This window comes from Symphalangus syndactylus, chromosome 4, assembly GCF_028878055.3.
Source record: "Symphalangus syndactylus isolate Jambi chromosome 4, NHGRI_mSymSyn1-v2.1_pri, whole genome shotgun sequence".
Taxonomy (NCBI): domain Eukaryota; kingdom Metazoa; phylum Chordata; class Mammalia; order Primates; family Hylobatidae; genus Symphalangus; species Symphalangus syndactylus.
The window spans coordinates 116019070-116040902 of NC_072426.2; the positions used below are offsets into that span (position 1 = coordinate 116019070).

Consider the following 21833-nt stretch of genomic DNA (forward strand, 5'->3'; position numbering starts at 1 on the left):
ACTCCATGTATTATTGATTTATAATTTTGTCTGCAACTTCTGTTTTCCTGAATTTACCTCTGCCTTTATTATTTATTTATTTATTTATTTATTGAGATAGAGTTTTGTTCTTGTCACCCAGGCTGGAGTGCAACGGCGTAATTTCGGCTCACTGCAACCTCCATCTCCTGGGTTCAAGAGATTCTCCTGTCTCAACCTCCCAAGTAGCTGGGATTACAGGTGGGCACCCGGCTAATTTTTGTATTTTTAGTAGAGATGGGGTTTCACCATATTGGCCAGGCTGGTCTTGAACTCCCGACCTCAGGTGATCCACCTGCCCCGGTCTCCCAAAGTGCTGGGATTACAGGTGTGAGCCCATGCCTGGCTATCCATGCCTTTAAAAACCCTTACTTTCATGCCATCAGGAAGGTCAGAACTTAAGAATCGGTTCTCCGAGTCTCCTTGCTCCATGCCCTGCAAATAAACACCTCCCTTTCTCCTACTGCAAAACTCAGCATGGATATCTGACTTTACTCTGCCGGGCAAGTGGAACCCTAGGTTGGTTCGATAATAACTGAGATTTGTCATATGAAGCCTTGGAAGCTATAAGACGTTGGAATAAAATTTATAATAAACTGAGAGACAAGCCTGGCAACACTAGAATTGTTCTACCACCCGAGATATCCACTACTCACTAGAGTGAAATAACAATATTTATGTATATGCAATAATATATAGAGTGTCATTCATGTACTGTGTATAAAGAAAATACTTGTAAAAATACTCTAACCAAACAACCAAATCAGAAATCTCAAAATGAGGGAAGACGAATCAACCAAATATTTGTGAGTGGGCTGAAATAGTTGGGTCAAATGTACCAGATCGTGAATGCTGGGACAGTAAAAAGTAAGAGTTAATGAAAGAATACAGTAGGGCAGTTTGAAGCAAGATAAATATTTTTTAAAAAGGCTTTATCTTCTTTAGCAATAATAAACTTTAAAATGAGAAAGATATAATAATTATAGTACTTATAAACATTACAAAATACTGAGAAATTAATAAAAACAGCATGAGACCTATGCTATACGGAACAAAACCATACAATTGTATTGTAAGTTATTAAACAATATCTAAACCAAATAGGAAGGTCTTTAGTTGGGAAGACATAGTATGAAAATAATATCTTTCCCCTAAATTAGGACATACATCTAATGGAATTGCAATTAGAATCCCAACAGAACTTAAGGCAGACTGGAATAATATAATCTGGGATTTACAAGAAGAATAGGTGCCTAATCATAGCCAATAAAATCAAGTAATAGAAGACCAATAAGGAGGTAATTAAAACTTATAATAAAGCCACTGTATTATTACCAAATCAATATGCACTGGTATAGAAATAAACAGATCGATGGAATGAGAAAATACCTAGAAATAGATCTTGCTATATAAGATCAGTAGAGAAAGAACAGATTATTAAATAAATATGCTGGCACAACTAGGTATCTAAAAATTATTCACATCCTTCACCATACACAAAAAACAAATTCCATATTCATTATAAACTTAATTATAAACAAAACAAAAACATTGGGAGACAGCATCTATGATAAACAGAAAAGAAAATCTAGACAAAATTGGAATCCCATAACTTATATATCTATTTGATTACATAGTATTTTCTGAGGCGAACAAGTCAATAGACAAATGATAGATTTAGAAGAATATATTTGCCAAGCAAATGGTAAACCAAGGGTTAATTACCCACAATATGCAAAACACTATTAAAATTAATAAGAAGACAACTCAATAGAAATAGGGGCAAAGGACTATGAAAGAATAGTTCACAGAGGAAAAAAAGATGTTTAAATTTACCAAGAGGGAAATTCAAATAAAACACAGTGAAATATCACTTTATGCCTAACAGACTTCCAAAAATTAAAAAAGCTCTAACACCAAATAATGGCAGGGATGTAGGAAAAAAGAAACTCTAATACATTTCCAGGAGTGTGAAGTGTGAAGATGACTTGTTTTTTGGAAAGCCATCTAGCAACATCTGTTAGAATTATAAATATATATACTTTTCTATATGCCCCATAGAATAAAAGTCCTAGTGCATTAATAGTTACCTAGGAGATGATTATTGTTCTTCTGTTCATTTGACCAAAAATAAACACAAAGACAAAACCTTGTTAAGCAAATGCTCATATATAGAAGAATGGCTGAAAAAGTGATGATATACCACACAATGAGGGATTATTTAGCCATTAAAGAGAATGAATGAGAGCTTTACCAGTTGATCTAGAAGTATTTTCATACTGTATTGTTGAATCAGAAAGATACAGAAAAATGTGTAAAACATCACCTATATGTGCAATGTAAATGATTACAAATCACATAAACATATTTATATTACTAATAGCGTATGAAATGAAGAGAAACATGGAAGAATAAACATTAGGACAACACAAGCAAGTATTACCTTGCTTGCATGACGCGATGTGATGTGATTGGTATGGAGATTTGTGTTGAAGATGGAGGACAGGGAGAAATCAGGCCAAGAAGAAATAGGAAAAATATTGTATTAAAAAATTGATACTCAGGGGTCTGAGGTAGGAGTTTTATTTGAGACCAGTCTGGACAACATAGTGAGACCCAATGTCTACAAAAATAATTCTTTTTTAAATTAGCTGGGTATAGCGGTATGCCTGTAGTCCCAGCTACTCAGGGAGCTGAGGCAAAAGGATCCCTTGAGCCCAGGAATTCGAGGTTGCAGTGAGCCATGATTGTGTCACTGAACTCCAGCTTGGGTGACAGAGTGAGACTCTACTAAAAAAAAAAAAAAAAGAAAACTGTGTAAATATGCAAAATTATGTATGTGAATATAATTGCATATGTGAATATAATTTTTATCATTAAAAATGGTGATGACTGTTGTTTTAAAAGCTTTTTTGTCAGTGACTAGGAAAATTTCTCCGGCTATATTTAGGAGATAAAAGGAAAGGAGTGGGCCCATGGGCTTTGGTGCTGGAAAGCTGGAGTTCAGATCCCAGCCCTGTCACCAGCTGGAGGGAAGACTCCCAATGTATTTTTCACTTTTTCAGGCTCAAAATGTCCTCATCCATGAAGTAAGGTTGTGAAAGTAAAATGCAACAATGTAATTTAACTGTTTAGCATACTGCCTGCCACATAGTAAGAGCTCAATAAATATTTTATTAATACTATCATTCTTATTGTAGTTACTGCAAATTGGCCAGATTTGGGTCCTGGTTAGAGGAGATGGAAAGGTGGAGAGCAAGATGATTTTGAGGTTCAGGTGTAAGTGATTGGAAACCATGCTACTATGTTTAAATCTTCCTTCTTAGGTTTTGTTTTGGTATCCAAGAAAGTTAAAATCCTTAGCATGGCATTCAAGATCTTCAAAATCTGTCTTTCATCTAATTTCAACAATTCTCCTATACCCAGATATTGTATTTATTTTCCAAACAATTCCTGCAATACCTACTCAAAGAGTTGCTATTAGTGAAGAGGTTGAGGCATTTCTTTTTTTCACCCACCACATGCCAGGCTCTGGGTTATGTGCATTAACACTAAAATGTATGTTCTTTTTTCCCCATTTTGAAGATAAAGAAATTAATATTATCATAGTTTAACGAGTGTCGAAGTTTGTTTTAATGTTAGGTATGGCTAGTTCCAAACCCTAAACGTTTTCTAATAAAGCTGGCTGCCATGAATGCATACAAGTGTCCTACAAACAATAAATATTCTACAAATTTAAATGTAGCTGGATATTTAATGGGAAATTTCCATTGCCGTAAGAGTCTTGGCAGAGGTCCTAAAATTGAGGAGAACAGGTGATAAATGTTCACACATTCTATAGAGAGGTGCCAGGCACTCCCACCCAGACCTGCTGAGATAAATCTAAACATGTCCTTTCCTCCTTTCTTCCTCACCTATCACCAACTATATAATGAATATAAAGTTGATTAGGTAATGGAGTTTTCTAGAAAACTTATTAGCCTAGAAGAAAGAAGGGTTGGGCTTTTCACCTCCTCACTTTCAGATGATGCTCAAGCAGCAGCCTGTCATAGAAAAACCAAGCAATTGGGCATCTGAAGCACATGGCACCGTGCCGGCTTACAAGAGCACCAGACAGGGAGACATTGTCTCATTACTTCCGTTTCCTAGTTCCATCCTGGAGTATGCGGGAAAAGGAACACAAGAGCAAAGTGGAGGAAGAGTGAAAAAAGACAAGGCCCCTCCTTTCTTACTGTGGGTCTGGGGAATTCTTGTGTCAGAACTGAGCTAGAAAGATGGGGAGATGCCTTAAATGGGATTAGAGGTGAAAGTTATGATATATGATTATACTATACTTTTAATATTTGAAAATGACAGTCCTAATATCCAACGATTGCTCTATTATTATTTCTGAAAAAGCTCTGTGATCTTTCTGAGATATTTGTTCTCCAGGGGCAGAGAAGGGAGATCCAACAAAGCCTGTTGGAGGACAGTGGTTGGAGAAAAGATGAGCCTATTTCATAATTATCCCTTATTGACCGGTAACTTAAGAAACAGTACTTCTCCCATCTGCATGGCTGACATTGTTCACATACATCGTTCTCTTTTGAAATTCTTCCCAGCATTCTATTCTCACCTTCCATGATCCTGCTTCCATAATGTCTTTGATAATGTCTCCAGATGAATTCATATTTTCTTCCGTGCTCCTACAGCCCTTAAAGCCCATTGATCATACAGTATTATAGCCACGAGGATAGTCAGACTCCTCTGAAACAGTGAGATCCTTCAGGATGGGCATGGTGTCTTATTTGTGTTTTATTTCCAGAGTTTAGCACAGTATTTTGCTCAAGCTAAATACTCAGTACTAGCTCATAAACTTGCCATGGAATAAATTGATTGTTGAAATCAGTCAGAGACTCCAGAACTTTGTTGTATCTGCTGTGCTCCAATGCCTCTGGTGGATAAATCCAGAAAACATCTCCTGGGCAGGGGACTACTATTTCTGCTTTCTTGTGATTTAACAGGTAAGAGGCAAGATAACTCTAATATAGATAAATATTCAGGAAATTTGAGACCTAGGTATCATCTGTGCATGAAGCAAGCAACTAGATAAAGTTCCTACTACGTGTCAGGCCTTGGGAATGATAGATAAAAAAAGACACAGCATCTACCCTATTCCTTTAAACAATTTGCAATTGTTTAAAATGAATCTCGGTTTGTGAAATGCATGATCATCATTTGCTGAGAGTATCAGCAGCTTGAACTTGGAGTTGGTGGAACTCTGAATGTGAGTTGCCAGCTCTTAATAAATAATGAGGAAATAAATGGCATTTAATTAAGTCTAGGCCTATCATTTAATATTTTGAGAGCAAACTAACTCTTCCAACACCATTATTTTTATGATAACTTAAGATCCAGATAATCCAGTTTGTGGGCATGCTGAGTCACTTTGGATTCATAATCAACATGAAGGTATTTCCTAGTAAGAATCTAATTAGATGTTTAATTTGTCTATACAGAATAATTAACTGCCACTTTGCCATTCTCTGCTTTAGAGGTTCATATCAGTTCATTTATTTACACAATAATAACTGACTAATCCAACATAGAATGCCACCAGCTATCGTACATCACTGACAAAGGAATAGGTCTTCAGTTAGCCTATACTCTCCTTAGAGGAATTACTAAATTTGCAGATGCTCTTTCAGTAGCTGGCAAGAAAACTTTAGCAGGTTACCTGATTTCATTTTCATTTACTAAAAAAGCAGTTATTATAGCAATAATAAAGAACAAACATAAATTTAATTCACTTGGGGTACATTGATCTCATTTTATTTGGCAAATACACAATAAAATAATTAAACTCCTCTTTTGCACATGGCTTGAAAACTTGTATCAGGAAAGGCTAGCTCAAAATATTTGTAGGTAACTCAGATGCAAATTAATTCGGCTTATTATGTAATGTAGAGTTCTATTGCATTTTCATCAACTACATAGAGTAATAGACCTTAAATATCATGCCTTCTGTTTTTATTTGTCCCACATTTAAAGCTTCATGACTTGTATTTGTCTTACTCCTTATTTTCAGTGTGTTCAAGATTACCTGAGTTTCCTCAAGAACTATAGTTGAAACTTTAAAATGCATTAGTATATGAGAAGTAAAATTATGAAATCCCATTAGTTTTCACTCAACAATAATTTTTAAAACAATGGGCAAAGAATGTTTTTAAATCACCAAACTAAAATAAACCTAACGATCAAATACAATGGATTTTTTGCTTCCAAATTTTCTAAACTAATTGTTTCTTCAGATAGACTTGTCAGTTCCAAATTGAATGTGACTTAAGTTTCTGAATTCCTGGGAAATGAAGGATATTTCACCTCATTTTTTATTCCTCTATAAAGCAGAGTTGTATTAAAATTTTCAAATTTCTTTTTCGCTTTATGAGCTCCACAGGGCACATTTTGGTTTGTTCAATATACTATTCCTATTTTAACTTTCTCATACATTCATTTTTTTCAATTTTATTCTAAAATTTCAAGTCAAAGAATAAAATCTCTAAAGTGCTAGTCCTCCCTAATGTACTTTTAAAAAGGAGGACATTAGGTATAACTTCAGTGAGGTACAGATCAGGACATAATGCTAAGAAGAACCAAAAAAAAAAAAAATCATTATAAAGATCAGCATGGCTACAGAAGCTACGGAATTACCCTTTACAATAATCCTAACAGGAAGGCAAATAATCTGCTTGTCATTCTACCTAAAAGAGAAATTTTTTATCATCTAGAAATCCTCTGTAGACATTGTTAGGAAGGACACTTCCTGTAAATCAGAACCCATTACAGGTCGTGAGCTAACAAAAGTCAGTATTTTTTTGGAAAACAATACTATAGTGTAAGTAGATAGTGTGTTAAGAGTTTAAATCAGTGGTTCTTACCTTTGGTTGGTCATTAGAATCACCTATGGAGCTTTGAAACACTCCAATCCCCAGACTGCCCCCCAGATCAACTAAATCAGAATACTTAGGCTGGGACTCAGGCATTAGTATTGTTTATTGCTCTCCCAGGTGATTCCAATATGCAACCAATTTTGAGAACCAATGCTTTAAAAAATAGAAGGCTTCATAACAATTACCACTATAGGATAGAGTTAAAAGAATATTTGCATATATTTTCATAATTGATGGCTAGAATAAAACAATTTCCTCTATACCCTTAATATAACATTTAAGATGAGCTTCGAAGTTACTTCTAAAATTGATTTTTAAATTTTTGTACTTTTCTTACAATACTCCAGCAAAACTTTGAGATTTGTTTGATACATTTATATATCTAAGTTGGGGCAATTTGATCTGCCATAGCCATTTATAAGACACTAAAATATGAAGCAATATGAATTGCTAACCCAATTCAATTGACTCTAGGTTAAATAAAGAAATCAGTCATTGCTCAATCTTAGTTCCTCAAAAGCAAGATAGTAGTATAAAATTTGGTATAAGAATATTGTAATACAGCAAGAAAATAACTTTTGTCTTCATATCTTGAAATAAAATCCCATGACCAGTTTATTACTCATTAAAAAATAGCTAAGTACCTTTTAGGTATACAGCACCATGCTAGACCCTGAGGATACAGTTGTAACTGAAAAAATCACAGTTCCTACCCTCATCAACTTACAGTCCAGCTAGGCTAGCAGATTTTGTAAGTCAGGTCAAAGATTATGATCTCACCTATACACTCACTATAAACCCGATATTACTAAAACATTAGTAATACATCAAGTTCCAAGTGAATCGCCATTTGTCCAAATAATATAACATTTTCAGATTGTGTTGGTTGATTGTTCTATACCTTTTTCTATATCCCATTTTCTAAAAGACCAAGAAAAGACTGATAATGTAAACATTATGACTTGAGCTTGGGCAAGTTATGAGAAAAAAAATGTAGCAGATGATTCTTATATCCCCGTCTCCCCATAATTTTCTGTTCCTTTCTTTGCTGTCTTTTATTATGTCTCATTTTAGTCGTCGTCATCATCATCATCATCATACCATTCTTGTAATTGTCACAGCTACCTAGGCAGAGTCTCTAATGTGCAACTCACAAAGGTATCTGAAAGCAAAAACTATGGCATTGGAAAATTGTTGATCTATTTCAAACTTTTTTTAGTTCCTGATTATTTTACATTTTCCTTGTAAAAGTAATTTGTGCTCATTATACTGTAGTAAAAGCACAAGAGAAAATTACCCAAAACCCACCACCACAGCAACTGTATTTTTTGATATTACTCTAAGCTTTTCTCTATCAAACATGTACACAAAATCATGCTGAATTAAAAATTTGACATATAGCTTTTTATTTTTTTCACATCATATATTAAGAATTTTAAAATGTCATTAAGAACTCTTTATAAACTTCATTTAAAATGGTATGTGGCTGAAATTCATAATATGACAGGGCACTTCAAGAGCTTCAGAATATTAATTTAATGAGCAAATATGTATGCACTGCCTTCTATGTACTGGACACTATTCTAGATTCTGTGGACACTGAAAGAAACAAAGACAAGTGTCTTAGCCCATTCAGGCTGATTTACCAGAATACCATACACTGGGTGGCTTATGAAAAAAACAAATTTACTTCTCACAGTTCTGGAGGGTGTTAGGGGGAAAGCTGGGAAGTACATAATCAAAGTGCCAGGAGATTTGGTGTCTGGTAAACTGCGGCTATGTCCTCACATGGTAGGAGGGGCAAGGCCGCTCTCTGGGGTCTCTCTCTCTCCTTTTTTTTTTTTTTTTTTTTTTGAGACGAACTCTCCCTCTTGTACCCCAGGCTGGAGTGTGATGGCGCAATCTTGGCTCACTGCAACCTCCACCTCCTGGGTTCAAGTGATTCTCCTGCCTCAGCCTCCTGAGTAGCCGGGATTACAGGTGCCTGCCACCATTCCCAGCTAATTTTTGTATTTTTGGTAGAGACGGGGTTTCACCATGTTGGCCAGGCTAGTCTAGAACTCCTGACCTCAGGTGATCCACTTGCCTCGGCCTCCCAAGTCTGGGATTACAGGCATGAGCCACTGCACCCGGCCTGGGGGTCTCTTTTATAAAAGGGCACTAATCTCATCCAGGAGGGCTTTGCCTTCATGATTAAATCATCTTCCAAAGGCCCCCAACGCCTAATACTATCACATTGGGGATTAGGATTTAAACATATGAATTCTAGGGGAGCACAAGCACTTAGGCCACAGTAACAAGATGTCTGCTTTGTGGATTTTATATTCTATTTTATTAAAAAATATCAACCAGGTAATTTCAGATAGTGATTCCTGTTTTGGAGAAAGAAAAATAGTCATGAGATTCCAACATCTTGAGAGGGGCTGGCTAGAGAGGAGAAAGGGGGAAGTGCTTGCGAAATGTCCATCTCCAAGTAGGCAATGTTTGGTATGAGAACGGAGTGGTAAGTAGAAATCAGCCATATGAAACTCTCAAGCATATGCAAATGTGGGACAAGTGGAATAATGCTACCTTCCTGAAAATTCCTAATTGCCTGAAACAAACATCTTCATGAAGGTACAGGAAAAGAATAAGCAAACCTTCAAATGCCTCTTCCCCATCAGCCCTCATGTGGTCTTCCTCAAGGTCCAGCTCGATTTTAATTTATCCTTTCTTTGAAAGCCACTTAGAAGCCAATGCCTTTGTTACATCATTCACCAATCACAATGAGAACTGCTATGACCAAATTCCTCCCTAAACTTCCGACCAAAGGTGTAGAAACATATAATCTGAATAAAATCTGTGTTGTCTTTTGTTTTCTGCCATAAATTTTTACCATAAATTTACTATGATCTTTGACATTTCAAATTTACATTGTTGTTATTATTTTTTGTGATAATTTGTAGAGCTGAAGTTTGTCAAGTTTGTATAATGCATTTAGTGCTGTAGTTAAGAGCATGGGCTATGAACGGATGCCAATGGTAAGATCTTACTGAAGCTACTTAGGTCAGCTTCAATTTTCTTATCACAATAATAATATTATCAGTTTTATGAAAGATGATGTAGAGAACTCAGCTTAGCGCCTGACATAAAACAAGCTTCCAATAAATTAATTGGAAATCCCTGCCTTTTTTTTTGAGATGAAGTCTCACTCTGTCACCCAGGCTGGAGTGCAGTGGCACGATCTTGGCTCACCTCAACCTTTGCCTCCCAGGTTCAAGTGATTCTTCTGCCTCAGCCTCCTGAGTAGCTGGGACTACAGGCACCCGCCACCACGCCAGGCTAATTTTTGTGTTTTTAGTAGAGATGGGATTTCACCACATTGGCCAGGCTGGTCTTAAACTCCTGACCTGAGGAAATCCACATGCCTCAGCCTCCCAAAGTGCTGGGATTACAGGTGTGAGCCACCATGCCTGGCCTTGAGATTGTTTTAAATATTGTATGTATATAAAGATCTTAGTAGTAGCAAAAACAAGGTTTAATTTAGTTATGCCAAATTACTCTTTGAATGGCCTCCTGAAACTCTTGCCTGGAAGACTGTGTGTGGTCATCCAAGAAGGGCTATTCATCAACTTTCACTCACATGAATTATTAAACATGGGATGTGGGGAGCCTGAACTCTTGAAATCCACTAACTCGTGGTCACAGACTTCTTTTCAAGTTTCCAATGCAATCATGGTGGGTCATGAAAAGAAATGCTGATCGTCTTATTTAAATTCTCTCTGGTGTTTCCTTCTGTTCTTAAAGCCCTCATTAAATGACTTTTTTTTTCACACTAACACAAATATTTTCAGAGAAGACTGTCTTGAAGTCCAGAACTCTGCACTTGAAATAGGACTCCAAAAGACAAGGGGGTGACTAAGTCCTGCACCCAAGGATGTAAGGGAATTCAGAGACTCATAAGGTAGCCTTCACACTGTCCTCCTTAGCAACCCAGCCCCCCTCCATTGGAATTAACTCAGAGCAGCGGGAAACAGGGCTCATCAGGTGGGCTTGAGCCAGAAGGCTCCTTCTTTCATGTAATTCATATGTGTAAAGATAGGATGTTCAAAGCGTTCCATGGCTAAAACCAAAGTCTGAAAACCACAAAGCCAGTGATGTGAATGCAGGCCCCTAAACTATAGTGTGATTTTCTCATGCTACTTTTTAATATTATTATGGATGTTTGTTCTTGAAAAAAATTAAATGCTTGTTTTATTGGAAATTGCTTAATTAGACAATAAATCTCAGGAAAAGGCATTGTTCTAAGTCAAAGATTCATTTTTGTTTTTTCTACCATTATGTGCAATAAACACATTTAAAATGCTCCTCCTGAAGGGATTCATTTAGTGGAGAAAGCAGGAGAAGTTGACTAAACTTTTCCATCCAAAAATTTAATTCTCAAAAGGGGCAATCCAGTCAGTCAACTTTTCCAGAAAAGAAATTCACCAGATTTCTTGGTTGTCATGAAGATATTCAGGGGAAGGTTTTCAGCAAAAGATCTCTTCTTTTGCTGAAAAATAGTCACTATGAACAGAATCCAACTTAATTCAATGTACAGTATTTGTCTTAAAAAGAGGCCGGGCGCGGTGGCTCACGCTTGTAATCCCAGCACTTTGGGAGGCCGAGGCGGGCGGATCAGGAGGTCAGGAGATCGAGACCACGGTGAAACCCCGTCTCTACTAAAAATACAAAAAATTAGCCGGGCGTGGTGGCGGGCGCCTGTAGTCCCAGCTACTCAGAGAGGCTGAGGCAGGAGAATGGCGTGAACCCGGGAGGCGGAGCTTGCAGTGAGCCGAGATCGCGCCACTGCACTCCAGCCTGGGTGACAGAGCGAGACTCCGTCTCAAAAAAAAAAAAAAAAAAAAGGAGCAAACAACTACCGGATATGGGATTTAATAATAACAGTAAAGAGGTATAATACTTACTATGGGCCAGGCATTAGTTCAAGTGTTTACACACATACGTTCATTTATTCATTACTCCAACCCTGTCAGCTTAGCCCCATAATCATCTTCTTTCACAGTTGTGGGACAGAGAGAGTAAGTCACCTGCCCAAAGTCAGTGTTGGAGCTAGAATTCAAACCCAGACAATCCAGCTCCAGAGATCACCACACAATGTTTAGTTTCAGTGAAATAAGGCAAACAAAGGCATTTAGATGTCAATCCTGCCAATTTTAAGTATGCTTTTGTGCTCGGTATCTTCCTTTTGTCCCTTTGGATCCACACATTGCTCTGTGCCCTGGAGCCTGTGTGGACAGAATCAGTTAGAGGTGAAAGGACAGTGAGGTCAGGGCATTCATTTTCCTGTTTTTTATTTTTTTTTCCCCAGTCAGGTTACTACTGGTTGGCTGCATCCCTCTGTTGAAAGCTACAGCTCCTGACAAATGACCCAGTCCACTCTGGACTCTGATACCTCTCCCTTCCTCTGCCCCTAATCACCCAGAAATAGCAACAGCTCTCTACTGTTACAGTCACAGAGGCATTGCACCAGGGTCTGTTATTTTCCCTAAACTCTAACCACATATTTGTAAATGCTTCTTTTATTAAACTTTTCTCAACTCACCATTCCAAGAATCTGAGCAGAGCATTAATTTCTTGATCTAGTTTGCATATGACTAGACAAAAAAAATGCAGCATAACCTTCACAATTCCCACCTTCCACCCTCTGCATACCAGGCCCAGGAAATAAATTCTACAGCAGTCAAAAAGGAGTACCTTGCTCCCACAACAAGCCTATGTGAAAATTATTCTTCAAATTTTTTTTCCAGTAATTGAGGTTTGCAAGTGGAACAGTATTTTTATTCTAATAATAGTCATTGGGTCTATTAAAGCACCATGAGTGTCAAGCAGCAGGGCAGTAACAGAGTTATTCATGTTGGGTGTTGGTCTCTCTGAGTTGAATGACCATGCTGAAGCCTTGGTTCAGGTGTTGTAAATCAGACACTTAGCCTAATTAAATACAAAACTATCTAATGTTACACAGCTGACAATACTAGACAGTTGGCTTCCTGGAACTGGGTAGTAAAATACGTCCAGGAAATGTAATCCTATGGTGCAAAGAGATACCAGGTGCATCATTGCACTCACTTCAATCAAATTAGCCATTCATCAGAAACAGTGCATCTTATGAATATGTCTTAGCTTTAAACAAAGAAAGTGAGCTTCTAAACTGACCTTAACATCTCCTCTTCAAAACATCTTAAGTTGCTCTTGCCATTTACTTTAGCAGCCCACCTAGTGATGAGAATGGAGTCTATTTCCATTGAAAGAGATGTAAGAACAATACCCTGAGCCACAATTTTTAAACAACATGGCCACCAATCCCTCCCTCTCCCCTAATATACCTTAATAGTGCTAATAGCTCTTCACACCTCCACTTCTGGTTTCTATATTGAAAGTAAGGATTCATAGTTAAATTCAGCAGGTCTGGTATTGATTGATATATTTCCTTTTACCATATCTTGATATTTATAGTGAAATGTATGTAGAGGTAAATTACTCACTGTCTTTACTAATAAATCTTATTGTTTCATTATCACAATGTGTCACAAAGGTCTTAAAATGTAGGAGCACATACCATGTACCAGTGGAATAGATACAATAAGTTGACATCTTCCTGAATTACAATTTCATAGGGCAATGGCTGGAGATGAGTCCATAATATATTGATCTATTTCAGCAATTAGCATTTAAATAATCTCTTGGGGGCACTCCTGGGCTGGTAGGAGGCAATGACCAAAGATTAAAAGTCAGAAACCCTAAATATCATTCCTCTAATTTTAACTCTGGCACCATCTTGATGTGTGACACCAGAGTTTTCCCAGTATAAAATGACAATTCTATCCACATAACCTGATTGACAGTTATTGGCATGAACAAGTGACTTATAAGCACAAACATTAATATAAAAAAGCATGTGATGCTTTACCTAGCAGAAATCAGTCAGAAATTATTTTTAGTGATTGATATTTTCATTACCCTGAACTATAATTAAGATACAGCAGTTCTTTAAAATTATATACATGCTATGTCTTTCCCTCCCCACCAGTGGTAGCCAATCTCTAAGGTGACTTCCTCTAATGATTGTCACATTCTGTTACACACGCACTCACATAATTCTCCCCGATACTGATCAGAGCTAACCTGCATACACAATATGATATGCAGAAATGAGAGTGTATGACTTCCAAGGTTAGTTTATAAAAGTCATTGTTGCTTCTACCTTACTCTCTCATATCATTCACTCAACGAGAGCCTGTTGCAATGTAAAAAAGACACCCAAGTAGCTCAGTGGAATGGCCCACGTGATGAGAAACTGAGAGCCAGCACCAACTGCCCATCACATAATTAAGCAAGCTTGGTAGCAGACCTTCTTGCTCCAGTCAAGCCTTCAGATGATTGGAACCCCAGCTGACATCTCCACTGTAACCCTATCAGAGCTGCCAAGCTAGAATCACTCAGCCAAGCCACTCCTGAATTCTGGATCCCCAGAGTCTGTGTGAGATAATAAATGTTCATTGTTATAAGCCACAAAGTTTTGAGGCCACTTGGTACAAAGCAATAGATAATTAAGACATTCTTCATTCTAATTTTTTACTCTATACAAGGTTTATGTTGTACGTGTATATATCCGTTCTGCCACCCCCTAACATACACACAACCATCTTTCAAGCAAGTCCTCCATATAGGAGCACGGGAAAATATCTAGGAGCAATAGGTGGGGGTGTACACTTTGATAATCACACACTTTTAAGGAATTAAAACTCTAAGGTATTTGTGTCCATTGCTACACCTGCATACATAATTAGGCCCATCTATAAAATTTCCTCATACAAGAAATTATTCGCAAAATTAAATATCACATGTTTAATCTTCATTAACGTATATATGCTAATTAATTTGTAGCACAATACATCATTCCATTTTCTTACAGTAGCATAAGCAGACTACTGCTGATATAATTTTATTACCCAGGTGGTTATAAGCATTGAGTTAATGTCTTGTCATTGACTTCTGCTAACTGGCAGAATTGAATTGTTTCATACTATTTCAGCTGGTAGTGAGACAAATGAGTTACACAGTTAAGACGGACATCTGCCTGAAATACTGATAAGCTGTAGCAGGACAGTTTAAAGCAAATATGAATTCCTTCAGCAGCAGAAAATTTTTACACAATTACTAACTGTAACTTCATTATGAGTCATGATCACTTTATATAAAAATGCTACAGTTCTAACATTACCAGAAGCACTCAAAGCACATAATCTATTATTCATTGTGTCTGCCCTTTGTCTTACATAAAAATTAATTTATCATTAACGTTTTAGACCGATGTTAAAATATGATAAAATTTGAGAAAATAAACATTTACTGTTTATATCACTATATTTCCAAGACTAAAATGACAAAGCAGATGAAAAATCACATCTTGGAAAACTTTTGGATACCTGAATAATCTCTGTAATAGAACTGATTAAAAACTGTTTTCAGTATTAGTTTCCAATACAATAATGGTTTGAAAACACAGATTATTTTATTAGTATTGATGTAAATTTCTTCTATGAAAATCTGGGTTCTAGATTAACCTAAACAATATTAAAGGTATTAAATTATATTACAATAAGATTTTAACTCTATACAAATTATATTTCTGCAAAACACAGATGTTTTCTTTTGTATAAATCCATGAAACAACTTTTAGAGTGGCATGAATTATAGCAAAATAAAATTTATAAAAAATGAGATTTAAATGTTTTATCCTTCAACAAATAGCAGCATAATTTTACCAAATATAAAATGGTATAAAAGGTAATCATTAGGAAATGAGAATCACAAACTGCTCTTCTGAAACATTAAGATAGACAAGAGTTAGCTATTCATCATAAGCACTAGATCTTTACACATAACTTTAAAAATTTGATATTTTCATTTAATACCCATATTAATATATTTATAAATTATTGAAGGAGTAGGAATGAGAGGTGTTTGCTTCTGACATTAACTTGGCTAAGGGAGCCTTATATGTGTGGCAATACATAAGAAATAAAATGTCAATAAATTTTTGCTTAGTCAATTCTATTTATTTTATTATTGTATTAAAATTGTACCCTTGCTAACCAATGAATTTAAGATGAGTATAGCATTCAAAAATATTTAAATGAATCAATTATTTAAATACAATAGTAAATTGGACTTAGGCTTAATACAGTTTTAAAAGGGTTGAGTTATTTTACTCTGAGATATTGGTGATATAATTCTGAGAAATCTGATGCACTGAATTTTATCTACTACCCATATATTTAAAATAAAGTATAATTTCTCCTCAGGCTATTTGAAAATATTTGTTGACATAAATGAATGAATAAATGAAGGACACATGTCTACAGAAACAGGTCTGGCAAAGTTTTGGCATAAATATATTCCATTCGTTTGAAAATAAATACCATTGACCTTATGATCTTTGTGTTCCTCAGATTTGCTTTTTAGTGCCATATAAAACTGTGTGCAAGGGCAATTTTTACTACTTCTCGCCCTTGACCCCAAACCTACATTAAGTATGATGACCTACACAATAATTTTTCAGAAAAATCAAACCTATCAAAGTATTACTTTTATATCCAGTATATGCCTACCTAAAAGGAATAAGACTTTGGTCTTGGTATCAAAGAGATGAAAAATATAATCAGGAAAATTAAGTTAAATTACATGAAACAATTAGGGAAAATTAAGTGCTGTGATGTATAACAGCATTTCCCAAAATATCCATGAGTTGTTAATAGATGTTTCATTAAGACAAAAATAAAAGGCTTCCATGGTAAAATAAGTTTGGGAAATATTTCATAGCACATTATCCTCTTGGCAATTCATATTTCCATTAGCATATTAATGATGGAAAAGTTTTGCAGCAAAGAAAATTCTTGTATTTTAACCGAGAATACCCAAAATTTATTTCAACCCATGAAAAACCTTTGTTAAATTTTCTATTTTTAGCCATAAAAAATTTCAAAAATTCTGAAAAGTGAAGAGAAAAAACTAAAACAAGTACTGGCCACATTAATCTAACAGGCATTAGCACTTTGCCATATTTGGTTCAGATTTTTAAAGCTACATAATAGTGAAACATCACTTATACAATTAAGGCCACTCTGACCCCTTTTGTTTCCTTCTTCCTTCTTCAGAGATTACCAGTATTCTGAATTGGTATGTATTCTTCTTGTCCATGATTTTATACTTTCAATTCATATATTTGTATTCACAAATAATACATAAAATTTCTGTGTGTTTTAAACTTAAAAAATATCATTTTGTACACATTGTGAATTACTAGTCTTACTAGTCTTATTCAATATTTACGTTTATGTGGTATATCTATGATAATGCATAGTTATTTCATCTGCTTTAACTGAGAAATTGTATTTGTATAGAGTCCACAAAATACGACTTAATTTGTTTGGTATTGAGGAATAATTTAAAAACACAGAGTGATGAATTAGCTAAAACATTCTTCATCCTAATATCTATATCACAACAGTGGATTAGAATCTTGCCCTGTCACTTGACTGGCTGTGTGCTTTAGGCAAGTTATTTCTCTTCTGCTGGATTCAATACGCATATATGTAAAACAATGACAATATTGCCAACTTTTTTTGGTTTATGATTTACTTTTGATTTTATTAACCATTTCTTTTGTTGTATTTTTACAGGTTTTTATGTTTATCAATTTTTAAAGTTTCTATTTCAGTATCTCATGTTTTCTTCTAAAATTTTCAGTTTTATTTTCCAAATTGAGAATTTTATTCCATCTACTATTGTGTCATGTAGACATTTAATTGTCCCAGGAACATTTCTTTCATTCTTCCCCACCCCCAGCCCCCCAGACATGAGATTTCCGTATGCTGCCCAGGCTGGAGTGAAGTGGTTATTCATGGGCATGATCACAGAGCACTGCAGCCTTGAATTGGCCTCAAGACATTCTCACACATCAACCTCCTGAGCAGCTGGGACTACAGGTAATCAACACCACTCTTGGCCTTTCCAGTGATATTTCTTGGTTAATCTATCCCTTTGGTACTGAGTTCCAATGCTACCTCATCATATACCAAGTCTGTATAATAAAGAGGATATCATTAGTAGATGAGAGAAGGGAGACAGTTTACTATATCACCTGCTTAATCATACAAGAAGGGCTGCCTGAAAGAAGTGGTGGCCTCAGGTGGCATTTGAATATAGGTTGGACACAATAAGAACATGGGTTTTCATGTCAGACTGACCTTCATTTATATCCTTTCTGTAATACCCATTACAAGTGAATGAATCTTACTACAAATGAACTTCTTCACCTATAAATGAAGCTAATACAACTTATCTAATAGTATTATGTAACAAGCTACTGTATTTTAAAGTGGCTACCATAGTATCTTGCACGTAAAGGGTGTTCAAAATAGTAGTATTGAAATCACGTGATTTCTTGTTGCTAGTAGCAGTCATGTCTGATTAGTAGCTATGAGTTTGAAAAGAAAAGATGGAATTCCTAGGAAAGAAAAGGTAAACTGGGGCATCGCTTGACCAGAAAGATGAGAATTAGAGTTGATTCCAAGCTGTGGTTTGGAGGACAAGATATAACAGAAATTGAAGGTAGTGGTTTAGGACAGAGGTTCTCAAAGTTGTTCCAGCATGAACAGCAACAACAATTACTGAAAATTTATTACAAACGCAAATACAAACCCCAGACCTACTAAATCAAAAACTCTGACTCTGACATGTGTACCAACAATTCATGTTTTAACTAGCCCCCAGATAATTCGAATGCATACTTAGGTTTGAGAACATGATGGAGCATGTTTGGAGTATGATGAGTGGGAGGTGATGCTGAGACACAAGGTGAGCATGATGTAAGAGGAATATCAGAACTGAAGATGTACACTTGTCATGCAAAGGGCTGAAATTCTTCTTTTCTGATGCCTTTACTTGCTTTCAGTTATAGGTTTTATTTTGCTGAAAAGCTTCCCCATCTCAGAATAATTTCTCAGCTTTCAAATTCTCCTTGCAATCCACCTACTTGGCAAAGCAATGTCAGGGTTGTAACCCTTAATCAGTCTCCACTCTTCCCACAATGTCCCTCCTGCATTGCTCTCCTCCTGCTTTTAGCTTTAAGTCTCTGCAGGGAAGGTAATTTCTCTGGCACGATTTCATGTAACATTAAATACCATGTGCATTTACAGCACATTATCAGTAATAAATGAAAGTAGTAATAGCCTAGAACCCAGATTTTAATAGTAGGAATCCCTGGCCATTAAATATAAAATAGTTATCAATATGTGTGTATCTAGTGACTTCTCTTTCTGGCACCAGAAAGACAGCAGTCTGCAAAGAACATGCTGTATCTATACTATTTAAAAGCTCTTTTATCTTAAAAACAAATTTCATCTTGTATCCAATAAGTGTAAAAGTGCACAAAGAGTAGAGCAGTAGCCAGCCACACAAAATACTTGCTATAGTCACCCTGTTGTGCTATTTTCAGATTTCTCCACAGTATTTCTTTAGTTGTATTGATTCTGTGGTGGAAGTGGAGGTGGGGAAATGAGAGCTCTCCCTTCAATAACCTGTCAGAGACCTGACCACTGAGTTAATTTTGGCCATAATGCATCAATTCCAGCTGTAAAGGATCAGTTGAGCTGTGGCTACAGGATCAATTGTATAGACATCAGAGATAAGTTAATCGACCATGGCATGCTCTGGAGCAGGATGCACACGAAGATATCACCTGGATTTTAAACTAGAGTGAACTTCTTTGTAACATCCACAAATCCATGTTTAATAAGACAAAATCAATCTTCAGAGGTTTGAAACATGTCACTCCTACTATTTATAAATATGAGATAATTCTTTAGTGTTTCTCAACATGCTTTTCCTTTTGCTTTATAATTTCTGTATTGCATGCAGGCATACATGTGAAACAAAATCTATAAAATATATAAGATGCCATGTTAAAAGTAGGCCAATAAAACATATTTTAAAATTCTCAATTTATGCAACATGTTTAACAATATAGGCAAAATTAATCTGCAATGAAAAAGCTTTAAAATTTCAAATATTTTAGACAGATAATGCTATCTGTGATGTGAAATTATGATTCTTCACAATAAAATCAACTTACTTATATTACTTAATTCATCTACAACCACAGCTAGAAGTTTTGAAACAAGTTCTAAAGTTGAAATTGCCTATTAATTTTGTAATAGAAAATTTAAAATATGCCCCATACGAAATTCAACCGCATGAAAGACAAAACAGCTAGCAATGATTTTATCTTGGTGAAAAGATAATATATAATATTTTCATTTAAACATAGTTATTTTCTAAATTCTCCATCATAAGTAATATTATTAACTATACCAAAATTAATAAATAGAAATAAAATATGTATTTGTAAGTATATTTAAATCATATTCAAATTCATACCAGAACCTTTTTATAGAATTTATACAAAATAAAAATCAAACACGTATACATACACACACACACACACATATATGCATATACCAAAAACATATTTACAATATATTTCTTGATAGTTAATAAGATGTGGAAAGCATTAGCAGCAAGTAACAGTGAGAGTCAAAACTGTTCTTCGATATGTTTGATCTTGGACTAGTGGACAGTGAACACTGAGGTGAAGCAATGTTTCAACAGTCATGAATTGATAAGCAAAGTCAATTATAAAGAGAATTTCAAAACATTATAAAATCCAGTTTTCTTTTTTAAAATGAAGAGAATTGAGCATTAATTGCCTTTCCCTAGGGTAATTTTACTATGTTGTAACATATAGACTAGGGATAGGAAATTAACAAGTCATCTGATGTAATAATTGAGATCATCTAGATTAGCAGTTCTGAAAGTGTAATACTCAGATCTATAGGGGTCCTAGAATTTTTTCAGGAGGTCTGTGAAGTCAAGGCAATTCTTACTACATTGACTGTTTTTTTCATTATTTGTCTTAAATTTTTTTTCTTTTCCTTTTTTTTTTTTTAACTGTGTTAACGTGTTCTTTTTCACTTTGTTGATATATATTTGCACTGGTGGTACAAATACAATGGTGGGTAAAATTGCCTTAGAATAAATCAAGGCAATAGAACCACAATGTACTAGTAGACCTTGCACAATTTACTATCTTGCACTAAAATGCTAGTTTCACTTGAGACTATCTTTGATGAAACAATAAAATTATTACTTTTATTGTCTTGGCCCTTAAACATGCACTTTACTATTTTATATGACAAGAGTTGAAAGTATGTATAAAGTATATAAAGTACTTCTATTACATGGTGAAGTAGAGAACTGTATTAGTTATCTATTGCTGTGTAACAAATTACCCCAAAACACAGCAGCTTAAAACAACATACATTTATTATCTCAGTTTCTGTGGATCAGGAATTCATACACTTCTTATCTGGCTCAAGTGCTTACAAGGCTGTAATCAAAGTGTTAATTGGGGCGAGAGTCATCTTAAGGCCTAAATAGGGAGGAACACACTTCCAATCTACTCATGTAGTTGTTGTAGGACTCAGTTCCTTGCAGGTTTTAGGTCCAAGGACCTCAGTTCCTTGCTGGCTATTGGCTGGAGACCACTCTCTATTCCTTGCAAATTGCCCTCTATCTAGGCAAGAATGAGGAAGAGCTAGAGGGAGAAGTCCAGCAAGACAGAAATCATAGTCATTTATAATCTAATCAGAAGTGACACCTTCTTACTTTTGTCATATTCTATTTGTTAGCGGCAAGTCACTAGGCCCAGCCCATACTGAAGGAGAGGAAATTACACAAGATCATGAGCCAGGATCAGTGAGACCAAGTCGTAATTCCCCTCGC

General features: G+C 35.6%; 1 protein-coding gene across 8 annotated transcripts in view; it reads right to left on the reverse strand.

Annotated features, from left to right (window-relative positions):
• INPP4B (inositol polyphosphate-4-phosphatase type II B) overlaps positions 1 to 21833 on the reverse strand; it is an 849925-nt gene that overhangs the window by 494462 nt on the left and 333630 nt on the right. Inside the window, exon 1 of one of the 8 annotated variants that reach the window (XM_063637642.1) lies at positions 9587 to 9643. The exons of the other annotated variants lie outside the window; for them this stretch is intronic. The gene's annotated coding sequence lies outside the window, so the exon portion shown is untranslated. Of the gene's footprint in view, positions 1 to 9586; positions 9644 to 21833 lie in introns of those variants that run through there. 8 annotated transcript variants of the gene reach the window in all.